The 14749-nt window shown below is 32.7% G+C and overlaps 1 protein-coding gene across 4 annotated transcripts in view; it reads right to left on the bottom strand.

The window, feature by feature from the left end:
- Positions 1-14749, bottom strand: part of TENM3 (teneurin transmembrane protein 3) — a 3393579-nt gene that overhangs the window by 3015811 nt on the left and 363019 nt on the right. The gene's annotated exons all lie outside the window — the stretch shown is intronic.

The following is a 14749-nucleotide window of genomic DNA, read 5'->3' as shown; positions in this document are numbered from 1 at the left end:
CCATATGCAGATGCAGGACACACACAGTACTGGATTGCAGTCCCAGGGTAAAGAGGAGCACTAGCACACCACAGCTTGCTGCGGCAGAGGAGCTGGAACCCTGGTCAACTTCTCAGGGCATAAAAGATTCCTTATAGTCACTCAGAGACCAGAGCATAGGCCAGGCGAGTAGCAAACACACCTGTCTTTAGATCATACCATCCTGGAAAAACTAAAAATTTAAAGACCCAGAATTAGGTCTGAAAACTTCTGCACAAAAAGAAAAAACTACAACAAAAGGAAACAGTAAAATAATCCCCCAAAACAAGCACAAGAAAACAGCCTGAGGTTTCAGACAGTGTATCCTCCACTCTAGGAGTAGACCCCAACTTTAACATCAAGGTAAAGGCAAGAAATAGAATGGGGAAATGAGCAAATAACAAAGAATCAGACCACAGAAAGTTCCTAGGGTGACAGGGCAGATCAAAAATGCAAATTAAAGACCTATGAAAGAAATGCATCGGGAGAAGAGGGAAGGGGCAGAATGGGGTAAACTATCTCACATAAAAGACATGCATAAAGCTTTTACAGTGTAGGGAAGGATGGGGGTGGTTGGGGTATGGGAAGCATTGGAACCTTCCTCTCATCAGAATTGGTTCAAAGAAGGAATAACATATACACTCAGTGGGGTATAGAAATCTATCTTACCCTACAGGAAAGCAGGAGGGGGGTGGGATAAGGGAAGGAAGAGAGAATGATTGGGCAGACTGCGGGAGGTGGCAGTCAGAAACTAAACCCCTTTGACAATGGAGAAGGTGAAAGGAGAGAGAGAAGGATAAATGGGGGAAACGGGATGGTATGAAGTACACTAATCATAACTGTGAAGAAAAGTTTACAGTAAATTTCTCTGATACAATGTTTCTTAAATACATATGGAACAGTCAAATTTATAAGACATCATTCCCAAACTGATAAATGATCAAACGACATGAACAAGCAATTTTCAGGTGAAGTAATCAAAGCAATCCATCTATAGTCATATGATAAAATGTTCCAAATCACTATTGATTAGAAACATGCAAATTAAATAAACTCTGATAAGCTACCCCACATCTATCATATTGGCAGAAAAGACAGCAAAGGAAAATCGCAAGTATTGGAGGGAAATGTGGGAAAATGGAGACATTAATGAACTGATGGTGAAATTATCGACTGATTCTACCATTCTAGAGAGCAACGGTTATGAAATTGTGCACATTCTTTGAACCAGCAATATTGCCACTGGGTCTCAATCTCAAAGCGGCAAAATACAAAAGGAAAAGGACCTAAATATTCAAAAATATTTATAGCAACTCTTTTTATTTTGATGAAAAAGAATTGAAAATTGAAGAAATGCCCATCTATTGTGGAATGACTGAACAAATTGTGGTATATGGAATAGCAGACACAGCTGTGCTATGGAAACAGGGCCAAAGTGAGAAGGAAGCAGTACAGGCTGGTGAGTGCAGAAGCAGTGGGGCAGGGGCACCACTGGCTGTGGTTACTAAGAGGAGAAGAGATCTTGAATCTAGTTCCAAGCCAGAAAGGAGAACAGAAGGAGGGTCTGAAGTCAGAGGCACCATTTGCCATATCCCAGGACTAGAAGTGATTATAAAAACTGGGCTACTAGTAATTTTTTTTTAAATGCATAGGCCAAGGGAAAAAAAAAATCAACCATAGAGAGTTACCATGGGGATAAAGAAGTCTGGGGTTCATCTTTGGAGAAGGATACCGAAACAAAGAAACCCTCTTCTAGCCCGAAAAGTAACATCAAATGGTCACCTGCTAAAAAAGAATTGAGAGAACATTAAAAGTCAAATGGGAGAGACTGAGGAAAAACTTGAAAAAAACAAGAACAATTCAAGGAAAATAAGATTATGAAAAGAAAGTAAATCAATTAGAAAAGGAGATCCAGAATCTTAAGGAAAAAAACAACTTATTGAAAATCAGAATTGAGCAAGGGGAAGTCAGTTAAGGTTTAACAGAATAAGAAATCATAAAACAAAATGTAAAGAATGAGAAACTAGAAGATAATGTGAAACATCTCAAAAGAAGAATTGATCTGAAGAACATATCAAGAAGAGAAAATATAAGAATAATCAGACTACCTGAGTCATGATAAAAAAAAAGAAAGTAGAAATAGATAAAATAGATAAAATCCACCAATTACCACCTGAAAGAGATCCTGTGAGGAAAACCCATATTAATAATAAAGTCAAATTCTGAAACTCCCAGTTCAAGGATAAAGTATTATGGGCAACAAGAAAAAAAAGTAATTTAAATATGGCAGTGTCATAACTAGAATCACACAAGACCTAGTGACACTAAAAGACTACTGGTCTTGTAAGACTATATCTTGAAGAGCAAAAGAACTGGGGTATTAGCTAAAATTATCACTCCCAGCAAAGATAAGCATAACCTTCAATGGAAAAAAAAAGACATTTAATGAACTGTCAAACTTTCAGGACTGTTTAAAAAAAAACAACCTGAATTAATAGAAGAGTCGACACACAAGCGCCAAGTAAAATCATTTAGGAACAGCTAAAAAACAATTATTTTATCCAAATGAGATGTGAGAGGAAGAACTGACACAGAGGAATTAGATGTGGGAGAACAGCTGTTAGTTCTGGAAACCTACTTACATTGGGAATGGGTTCAAGAAGGAACAATATGTATATATATATATATGATTAGAAGAGTACAAAACTCTTCTAAATTAAGAAATAAAAATCTAAGGGAATGGGGGGGAGCATAATGGAGGTATATCTAGAGAGAAGGATGAGGGAATAGGTTAAAGGAGATATAGAAGGGTGTTAACAGGAATGGGAGAACAAAGGAGGGATCCATGGGAGGATAAAGGACAGATCTTCAGAGGGGAGGGTGAGAGAATAGGTCAAAGGAGGATATAGAAGGGTGTTTAGATGTAAGGGAATGGGAGGATAAGATCCTGGGGGGCAGGGGGGCTAGGTTAAGTAATAGAAAGCCAAAGTAGAGGGTAGAAGTAAAGTAGAGGAGTTAAGAGGAATAAGGAAATAAGAGATGTACACAAACACAAAAACAAGGATCAGAAGTAGAATTTGTTAGGGATAGTATATGTCTATATATGCCTGTGTCTGCATGTGTATGTGTATCTATATATCTATAGATAGATATATCCATACTTAATTGTAGTCTTCTGGAGGTAGGGTAAGGAAGAAGAAGAAAAAAGTAAAAAGTGCACAGCAGAGATCAAAAGAAAACTAATAAGAAAGCAAAAAAAAAAAAAGATGGACAGCTCTCAACACAATACATAGCATTTATTATTTGGGTTCTCTTGGAATGGAAATTTATTGCTCTATATTTTGAATCCTCTTTTACGTTCTTCTATACACATGGAATGCTTTTCTTTCTTCTATTATTATGTATTTAAGTAACAATATCTAAGTTTATGTTTCTTTTTCTTTACGTATTGTGTATTTAACTTTCAGAGTTAAAAATAAAAGAAAGAATGAAAGAAATGAGGACCAAATCTGAAAATACATCAACTGATGCAAAGTGAATGAGAAGAACCATGAGAATACTGTAGATACTGTACAGTTACTGTATATACAGTAACCATAATAGGTACAATGATCGAATGTGAACGACAACTATTCTCAGCAATACAATGATGTAAAGCAGTTCTAAAGGATTTAAGATGAAAAATGCTATCCACAAGAGAAAGAACTGATTGAGTCAATGCAGATGAAAGCAGGTTTTTAAACTTTCTTTGCTTTTTCTTTGTTTTTTTTATTGTTGATGTTTTCTTTAACAGTGTGACTAATATAGAAACATGTTTTGCATGAATGAACAAGCATAACCTATAACATAATGCTTGCCTTCTCAAGATGAGAAGAGGGATTGAAATAACATGGAACTCAAACATTAAACAATTTTTAACATGTAATTGGGAAAAATTAAGTATTTAAAAGATTTATGTTATATATGTATATATATATGCTAAAGTTAAGAAAACACATCGGTGTAACTAATACTAACATATTCAATTCCTCCATATACTGTTGAATATGTACAGTCTGACTACACTTTAATTTTTTTTCTTGCAATTTTCTTTGCATATACTTTTGGCTTCTATAGAAATTAGAAAAATCTCACTAGTATATTAATTTTAATATTATATTTTTACCAATAACATGTAAAACCATTTTAGCATTCATTTGTTTTAAATTTTGAGTTCCACTTTCACTTGTTCCTTTCTCCCTTCCCTCCATATTGGGAAAAAAAGCAATACAAAATGTTACACATGTGCAGTCATGAAAAATATATTTCCATGTAAGTTGTGCTGAAAAACATAGACAAAAAAACCCCCAAAATATCTTCAATCTTTATACAAACTCCATCAGTTCTTTCTCTAGCGACTGATAGCACTTTTCATCTTAAATCCTTCAGAATTGACTTGGATCACTGTATTAGTCAGAACAGCTAAACCATTCACAGTTGATCGATATACAATATTGCTGTTACTGTAAAGAATGTTCTGCTTCTGCTTATTTCTCTTTGCATCAGTTCATATGTCTTTCCAAGTTTTTTGGAGATCATCCTGATGATTTCTTATAATACAATAGTATCCCATTGCAAGCATATACCACAACTTATACAGCCATCCCCCAATTGATGGACATCTCCTTAATTTCCAATTCTTTGCCATTACTAAAAGAACTCCTATAAATATTTTTTGGTGCAGATAGGTCTTCTTCCTTTTTCTTTTTTTTATCTCTCTGGAATATAGACCTAGAAGTGCTATTTACATTGCATTTCAGATACTGTAGGTGTTAGTAAAAACCTGATAACTAAGGAAACATTTTCATTCTTAGGACAAGTCTGGTTGCAACATTCATTCAAATGAGATGGGTTGCTGGGCAAAATAACAAATGAATTTCACTGATTTTATGTTCTTTAAAGTGAGTAGAGTGATATCTGATCCAATATGTTAGTCATACAAATGCCGAATTATTGCACCAGTTTTGAAGATATTAATATTCATTTGTTTGTTACTGTGTAATTTCAGAATTTTTTTCTTATCAAATTATGGATAAATTTATAGGAAGGTCAGTCTCTAGTGAAATGCTGAAGTAAATGCCCTTGCTCCTTTTTGTTCAGCATTGTATCAGTAACTCAAATGATATTATATGTGACAGTCTTAAAAATGTTTAAGTAACAAATTTAGTTTAGTCAGACCATATTGAAAAATATTGAACACCAAACTCAGCTTCCAAAAAGATGCCAATAGGTTAAAATAATTGCCCAGTACTTATAAAATGAAAATGAATGGTTTAAATGTAAACTACACTTAGGTTCAAAAATCAACTGAACAAATAGAAAGCTTGGACAAGAGTTCTCATGTATACAGAATGTGCAATTTTAATGGATTATAGCACAATGATGAACCAAGCACTTAATAACAGATAAAAATGTTCACATAATTTTCAGTGGTATTTATAAAAGCATTGTGTGCATAAAAAGCAGAAATTACAGTACTTTACTCTGATATGGTCAAAAATATCTAGAGTATTGCTTTTTATTCCTGTAGATTGGAAAGACATTTTAATAAAGAGATTAATAAATGAATATTTTCTTAAGATACGAAAGGGACTAAAATTCAAGATATAAAAGAATGTACTAAAGACCACTTAGGTGAGAAAATTAAGAGGAAAAATAATAGCTATCCTTAAGTATTTGAAGTGCCCTCAAATTTGAAAAAGACTAAACTAATTTTGCTTATTTCCAGAACACAGAAGTGGAAACAGTGCCTGAAAGTGAGTAAAGTTATAAAATAAATAAAATGAGCTTTATGTGAGTAAAAGTCTCCTAACACTCAGAACTATCAAACAATAGAAGAGACCATCTCCAGGCATCGCAGATTCACGAAGGAGAACCTGTATGACCACTTGTTAAGGGTGTCATATGAGGCACTATTCTTCAGATATTCTTTGAATTATATAATCTATGGTATTACTTTAAATTCCAAGTTTCTACGTCTTTGGAAACACTTAGGATTAATCTGTGTCTCTCAGAACACTGAGTTTGAAATTCTGTATATTATTTTAGCATAATAAGTGGTTCCACTTAACACATTTACTGACTCTGTGACTGTCAGTATCTATTTCTCTATGTGTAAAATGGGTTTTAATAGTATCTAGTTATTAGCATTGTTGTAAAGACCAAATAAGATTGTATGTTGCACGTATACATATTCATGTAACATATATATCACATATGTGCATTCTGGAAATCTTAAAGTATTATACAAATGATGGTGATGATGATGAAATGCTATGTTATTATTATCTAGAAGTCTTTATTTCAAAGTGGAAAAAACACAAAACTAATTAGGGAAAATGAATGTTCAGATATAGTACAAACAAAACTATGTATTACATTAAAATTTAGCTAATAAAGTTTGATTTTTTTCCCTAAAACAAAGCCTGAAAACTTTAAATTTTCTGTTATTTAGACTCAGTATCCTATGTTGTCTTTATATCATAAGATATGTCTCATAAGGAGAAAAAATATACAATCCAAGTCAGCCAAGATGTATTTAGAGTATTCTACTCTGGATCCTATTTTGATTAAGTTGTAGTAAATTTTGCCAATGAGATAATTTAAATTTCATTCAGACTCAGTATAATATGTGCACTAGTATATTTTTTGCATTGCTAATATCTGACTACCAAAGTTGGTATGGTTTAAACTTTTCCGTCTGTAGATTGTTGGTACTGTATGTAAAATAAATAATATATCTTGGGAGAACAATTTGATAAAATTGAGAGAGTAAAATATTGGAAGGAATTTAAAATCTATATTCCCATTATGATAAATAAATAAAAGGAATAATTTAATCCGATTGTACTTGAACAATATGAATTCGACCTTTATATTGTCAAACTTTATGAAGCAGTAACAAGCCAGGCTTCATATTAATACTTATGGTCCAGACAACCTATAAATCTTAACTAGGCTTGGTGCCCATAATGAAAGTCATTTGATGATCCTACTCCTCAATCAGAACATTGTGGAAATAGGAATTACTGAAATGCAATTCAATTCAACAAATGTTATTAAATAACTTCTGTATGCATAATAACAAGAATGAGTTACAGCATTCTCTCAAGGATTTCACCTTCGATTGTGGAATTAGAACAGAGAACTAAGATGCTAACTGTGTAGCTTTTGGCAAGTCACAACCTCTTGCCTCAATTTCCTCATTTGCAATAGGAAAATATTAACAGCACCTATCTCACAGGGTTATTGTGTGAACCAAGTGAAATAATAAAAACAAAATTCTTAGCACAGTGCCTGACACATACTGAGTGCTATATGAATGATCTATTATGTTTGTTGATAATCCAATATTAAGTAAAGAAATACCTTGTAAGAAATAAAAATAAAGAGCAAAACAAATAAGAGGAAGGCAGAGAGTACAAGTGGGAGAGAGGAAGAGAGGGAAGAAGGGAGGGGGGAACTAAGGAAGCAAGGATACGAGGAAGGAAGGAAAGAGGGAAGGAAGTAAAGAAAGAAGGAAGGAAGGAAGGAAGGAAGGAAGGAAGGAAGGAAGGAAGGAAGGAAGGAAGGAAGGAAAGGAACAAGACAGAGATAGGCAGACAGAGGCAGACAACTGAGGATGAGGATGGAATGAAGAAGGGCCTCCGATAAAATCTGATACCTGAGATATGAGAGTATTAAATTTCATAAAAAATCTACCCTACCATGTATCAGGTAATTACTAGAGTCAGTTAAGAGGTGACAGAATCTCAATCATGTTGGAAATATTTCTACCCACTCAATTAGATCAGAGAGTAGACATAAGATGTAGATGAAAATGCATGTCTATAGAGTCAAAAACTTACTTATTAATATCATGTTGTATGGTGCAACAATTTTCAACTTTCTACCAGCTATCTTCCACTCCAGTCGTGTGAAACTGGAAATTTACTATTGTCTTTATGATAAATCTGGTTCTACACAACAGGAACCCAACTTATCCACCCACATCCACCATCTTTCCTCTGGAATCTGAAAAATCTATATTACAAAGGTAACTAACAGATTCCTTGAAGGGACAAAGAGGAAAAAGAAATAAGAAAGTAGATGGAGGAGGGGAAAAAAAAGGAAAACCTGGAGGTTGGAGAAGAGGTGGTGAAGAAATCAATGGAGATGACATTTTCTTCTATTTACCCACCTGGTTTGATTAAGTGAATATTTAACTTCATCCATATATTCATTATTATTTTAAGAAATTAGAAAGCTGTTAATTTGTACTTAATCAGTAAAGAATGAAACCGTAAATAAAATGATTTTTTCATTTATCTAGAAATTAATTAATTCAAGAGAAAAATCAACAAGGATGTTAATTTCACTTTCCTTAAGTTCTTTGTGCTAATTGTAATTAATAAATTAGATACATATACAAACTGCATGAACTATGAGGCAATATTATTACAATAAATCATCAATATTGAGATTTGTTCAAAGTAGAGGAAAGGGAACTTAAGTCACTAGAAAAATCCTGAATTTTTAATAATAATGTTTGAGTCAAACTTATTTGTAAAATATGCTCTTTTTAAATAACTTTCTAAACAAATTAGAATGTCTTAGAGGTCTCCCATAAGGTGATATAAGAAATAGAAATAATATTCTTATCTTTGTATTCCCAGCTCTTATCAAAGCGCCTCACGCATTGTAGGGTACTTGAGAAATACTTTGTAGTAATTGATTAATTCTGTGTCAAATGCTTATCTGTATAATGTGGTTATAAGCCTGTCTTCTGATTTATTTTCTTCAGTGTCAACCTTTACGCAGTCTTGCTTGTTCAAACTTGAAATGTTTTACATCTCAAACTAATGATTAGATTGTTATAATTTCTATTTTTCCATACTTGACAAGCTAATCCTACTTTAAACTTATAAATGTAACACAGCAAAGTTAGATTCTAAGAAGGAATACAGTAAATTTCAATTCCATATTGGCTACAGCAGTGTTGCATTCATTAATCAGTGGTAATTTCCACTAATATAAATGCATTGATCTTACTCCTCAGGCTCTCTCTTGTGAATAATTTGATCCTTTAGCAGACATTATGAGATACATTAAACAGTGGCATTGCAACAAATGAGACTGGCTTAACTGCAGGAGAAACAACCAATTAATAACCAAATATAAACTGATTTATACAATTGTTCATATTACAGTACCGAATATTATTGCAATGTTCAAAGAAAATGCATGCATAACCCTTCAGGGGTGAATTCACACAAACACACAGGTGTGCAATACTAGGAAACTGATTAAATCAATTAAGATGATTGTAATCACATTTGTCATGTGGTATTTTTAATGTTCACTGACGTAAAGGATGCTTGTCTTGGTGATACTTGGAAAGTACTTTTTTTAACAGATTCAAGATTTAGGTAATGATGTGTCAACAGGATTCTGCACTTTTGATTTTGTATTTATTGACTTTCCTCTACTTTCATCTCTTTAGAACCACTACTACTTGGTTATTTAAAGTATATCTATTTTAAGGAGAGAAAAGTACCTTTTGTCACAACATCATTCTTACTTACCAGAGAGTTATTTTTTAATTAATATAATGTATAATCTGCAAACAACCTAAGTATGTTATCACAGGGCTGTTTCTCTGTAGTCCTATAACATAGCTTCTTTGAAGAAAAAGAAGCAAACAAAGAAATGTAGAACATTCTCCATCTTTATGTATGTCCCCTGAGAAGAATGGCCTTTCAACCACTACATCATTTTTTTATACATAACAATTAAGTGAAGTACAGCTCAGATGACAGGGGAATTGAATTTTAAATGGATATTTATATCCCTGATGATATATAATGTTTTTAATAAAAGTTCAGAATTCCAAAGATTAGACAAGGCCCTTAGGCATTTCATTAACTAGTTTTATGTTTTAAAAAGATGTGGACGTGCATTCTAAAGTCAGCTAAGACTTATTTTCCCCTACCCTCACAATTCAGCATAGATTACGCTTTGCTGTGTCAAATTGCACGAATGGCTTAAATTCACTGGATCTCAATTTTTCCTTCTTGAAAATGAGGGAGTGGAAGAAAATGGTCTCTAATGCTTCTCTCAGTTCTAAAATACTATAATTCTACTCCTTTAAAGTCACTGCATGCTACAAAGGCCTCTTTAAGAATAAGCATATGAAAACATTACCTCTTTGGTGTCTTAAGCATGCAAAATCAAAGCTTTAATTTAAAGATCTAGAAAGATGAATAGATTATAGACATGTACTATATCTGGACATATAATAAAAATATATATATATATGCATATGTGTGCACATGTATATATATGTATTTTATTTTGTTTTCTTTATTGTTTTGTTTTGTTTTGATTTCAGCAGGATGTTACCATGGTGAGATCTCAACCTTAGGAAGATTATTTTGACAGTTTTGTGAAAGACGAATTGGTGAGGAGGAAAAATTGAGCACAGAGACTAGTTAGGAGGCTATTAAAATGAATTTCAAGGGGAGGATATGATAATAATATAATAGCTAGCATTTATAAAGTGTTATAGACATTTAATAGAACATTTCAGGATAGAGGCTGATAGATGCTGGCTTTTTGACCCTAGATAAACCATTTAAATGCTTAGTACTCTAGGCAAATCTCTATGATCATAAACTGCAAAAATCCCAATCATAAAGGTAAGAGAATTTTCTTTACCTGGTAGATATCTGTACCAGTGTAATCACAGAGCCAATGATTCTATATTTAAAATATATTTTGAATCTATCTATTAATTTATCTATACATATATTATATAATGGACAATAACATATATTTAAGATTATTCCCTTGAAACCTTATGAAATCACAAGAAAAAGCTTGCAAGTGTCATGATCAAGTTTTGTTGACTATAAATTAAGCATAATTAGAGACATTTTATAGCAGAGAAAAAAAAAATAGGACAAAGTAGATAGACTGGTTAGACTTAAGCACTCCAAGGGAAAAGTTGCAAGTTAATCCACCTGGAAAAACAAAGTTGCACATATATACTTACTTGGAGGGAGAGAACAAGGATTGAGATGCAATGTCACTGTGAATGATAATATCAATGGATCTAAGTATATATGTGAAAAGTAGTTTCTGGCATTAATTTCTTTACCTGTGTAAGGTTAATTAGCACTCTTGGGCACCCTGTTAGTACTTAGTAACATTTGCAGAAATCGTACCATTCCTACACTGGAAAAACCAATTCATCTCACAAGAGTGAATTCTTTTTTCTAAGACATAGTTTGCTGACTGAGTTCCACTTAATCCATGGGCCATAATACTGAACTTTGCAGATTCCAAAGCCTGCAGTAAATTTTAGAAAAAAACTATTCTGTTCTTGAGCTTATGTTCTATCAGATTCTGTTTTCTATTCAATCCTGGGAAAGATTCTTAAACTTTGGAGGAATTTTTTTTTTTAATTGTGAAGAGATAAATGACAAAAGGCTTAAAAAGATCAAGGAATATACTAAAATGCATGTAAAATGTAGAGAGTCAATTCAGAAGCTAATCGTATATTTCTGTCATTTCTGATGATTTTGTTGGTCAGTCATGCTCTCCTCATGACACCATTTGGGTTTTCTTGGCAAAGATAGTGGAGTGATTTGCCATTTCTTTCCCCAGCCCACTTATAGATGAGGAAACTGAGGGAAATAGGATTAATTGACTCGCCCAGGGTCACACAACCAATGTCTGAGGCTAGATCTGAACTCATGAATATGAGCTTTCTTGACGCGAGTCCCAGCACACTATCCACTCTGCCACCCAGCTATCTGCTTTGCTATTTCTAAGTGGCCTCTAAATGGAAAAAACACTCAGGAATGGGAAGCTAGTTTGAAAATAAAGGACAAAAAAAAAAGCAAAAAGAATTTGTCCAGAACTAGTGATTTCAATGAAATGACCATTCCTATTTCATGGATCATTATTTCTTTTAAGTAATAAAGAATATATCCTTAAAGAATGTTCCAATCAGTCAGGTTATAAAATAGCTTATCCATCTATTAAATTTTTGAGGATATTAGCTAGGCTGCTTTTTTTAAATCAAATTATCTACAAGTACAATGATTCCATTGTCTAATTGTCCTCAATGACAGACACATTTTTCATTATATTTAACTTCAATTTGATCTTTTTAAGCTTCTGGTCATTACTCCTTGTTCTAACTCCTCAGTTGCCTATAAAAATTCCTCCTCCTCTTTTGTGTTATGTTCTCTCAAGTATTTATAGGTAGTTATCATATTCACCATTTGTCATCTTTTCTTTAAGCTATACATATTAAATATCCTTAATTTTTTTCATAGTCTCTTATCCCTTTATCATTTTGTCCCCTTTCTTTAGATTAATTTTAATTCTTCATTGTCTTTTTATATCAAATAGGATGTATGAGAGAAGGTAAAAAAAATGAGAAGAGTCACTGTAAAATACTACATTGTTTCAAAAAAGTAATGGTTACGTGATTTCATTGTTACTTGGTGATTCAACCATTTGATTTTAATAAAGAGTAATACTATTTTTCTTAATAAAGGAAATACCATTTTCATTGAGCTGAGTTTAGACACACTTTAACATGGATACATAATTATATCTATAAATTTGTTTATGTCTATGATCTATGTATAGCTCTACAAATTTCATCATTTATCAGCATATTTATTTATCTGTACGCATGCATATACTTGTGCATATTCATACAAGTGTGTGTGTGAAAATCAAATAACTATATGCACAAAATTTTGCAGGAAATATATTCCCCTGAAAAAAAGGATGAAACTAGATTTCTAGTTCTTACATTAGCTACTTGTGGGATCTATGGAAACTACTTAACTTTTTTATGCCCTAATTTCATCATTTTTCGAAAGACAATAATCAAAAGAGTCCAGGTTCAATTTTCCCTGCCAACTATTATCTGTGTGACTTTAGGCAAATCATTTGAACTTTAGCTTTGAGATTCTTCTCTACAAATTGGAGATGGGCATTGGATTAAATAATCTATAAATTTTCATTCACCTGATATCTATGACATCATGGTGTAGTTTGCCAACGTGAATACTATGCCATATTATAATTCTTAGAATAAAATGATATGAGACAAGAAAGCAGTTGAAAAAAATTGAAAGCTTTTCCATCAAGGGGTTGTGTTTTATTGTGAACTAGGAATTCTGATGTGATCCAAATACTGTAAGTCATGATTTTAATAGTGACACTTGGATTTACAAAACAAATTAATTTCACTATTAAAAGCAAATCAGTGCTTGGAACTCAAAGAATGGTGATTCCTCTGACTAGCTTTAAACTATAACAATATTCTCAAGGAATGAGTCAAGCTTATAGTTAAAGGATGAAAGTTATTTAAGTTCACTAAACCCAATAATATTCTGGGAACGAAGAAGGAATTTCAATAGCATATTTAAAGAATCATTTTTATCAAAAATTTTGCTTTTTGTATTAGTTGTTACAATTTTGCAAATATAATATGTACATATATTTGCAATATAATACATTTTAAAATGCTAGCTTTCTAGAAATCATAAATTCATTTTATTTTTGCTACTTTTTCTATTTAATGGACCCTGTGATGTTTAAATGAAGCAACAAATGGACTATCAAATGACAAAACGCAGCAACTTATAAAAATATTTTTCTTAATATTTATGACTTTAGCATTTGCATCTTATTCATTTCTGAAAATCTCCCTACATAGTCCTCTAACCAGTTCAGTGAAATTAGTCAATGCATATAGTATGTCTAAAAGTACATGCAGTGCCCCATATGTCATGTAACTTCACTATTCCATGAAGAAAAGGGAACACATTTTTTAAACTCTTCTTCTGGGACAAGGCTGTCCATCTTAATAACATAGAATTTGATTTCATTATATTCTCTCCTTTCACAAAGTTACAATCATTTTGTATATTCATTTCCCTGGTTCTTATTATTTCTTTCCACATTATTGGATCCTGTGGTCATTACTTAGGGCAGGAAGGGACCTTAGAAGTCATCAAATCCAATCCCTTATTTTAGAGAAGAAACTGATGCATAGAGAGGTGAATTGAATTTTTTTTAGCTATCAAAGGTGTTCATAACGCTAAATTCATTATTCTATATTCTACAGGACACACTGTTGATTTTGCAATGCCCTGTACTTGTCACTTCCAATGGTACAATGAAATTTCATATCCATATGCCCTCACATTTTAGCTCTTTCCAAGTCAATGGGTACTTATTTTGTTTCTAGTTATCTAGAACAACATCAAGGTTATAATTAATGTTTAGATTATATAGGACCTTTAGGAGAGAATCTAAAAGGAGAAGAAAGAACTTTCAGGTCCATGAAATACCCTCATGAGTTGAGAAGGAGTGGCATACCAATCATTTTCATTTGAGTCTGCTCTCTCCAAGGACTAAGTTTCCCCTGTTTAGGGGGATGCTTTGTACTTCAATCCTTGTTGTAAATTCTCAGTAAATACATTATTTTTCTTTAATAAAAGAATGAAAATTGAGGGCCTCTGGCCTTCCTTTTTAGCTCTGACATACTCAGACAATATATTTAGCAATGGGTTTGTGGCGTCAGAAATTATGAATGCTTGAAGTCATTTTTAAAGCATCATTTCAAATGATCCCTCCTCTCCCAAAATGTTGTACTGATTTATAATCTTAAAATTAATGTATG

Source organism: Notamacropus eugenii, chromosome 7 (genome assembly GCF_028372415.1).
Source record: "Notamacropus eugenii isolate mMacEug1 chromosome 7, mMacEug1.pri_v2, whole genome shotgun sequence".
NCBI lineage: Eukaryota > Metazoa > Chordata > Mammalia > Diprotodontia > Macropodidae > Notamacropus > Notamacropus eugenii.
This window is presented reverse-complemented; position numbering and strand designations above follow the sequence as displayed.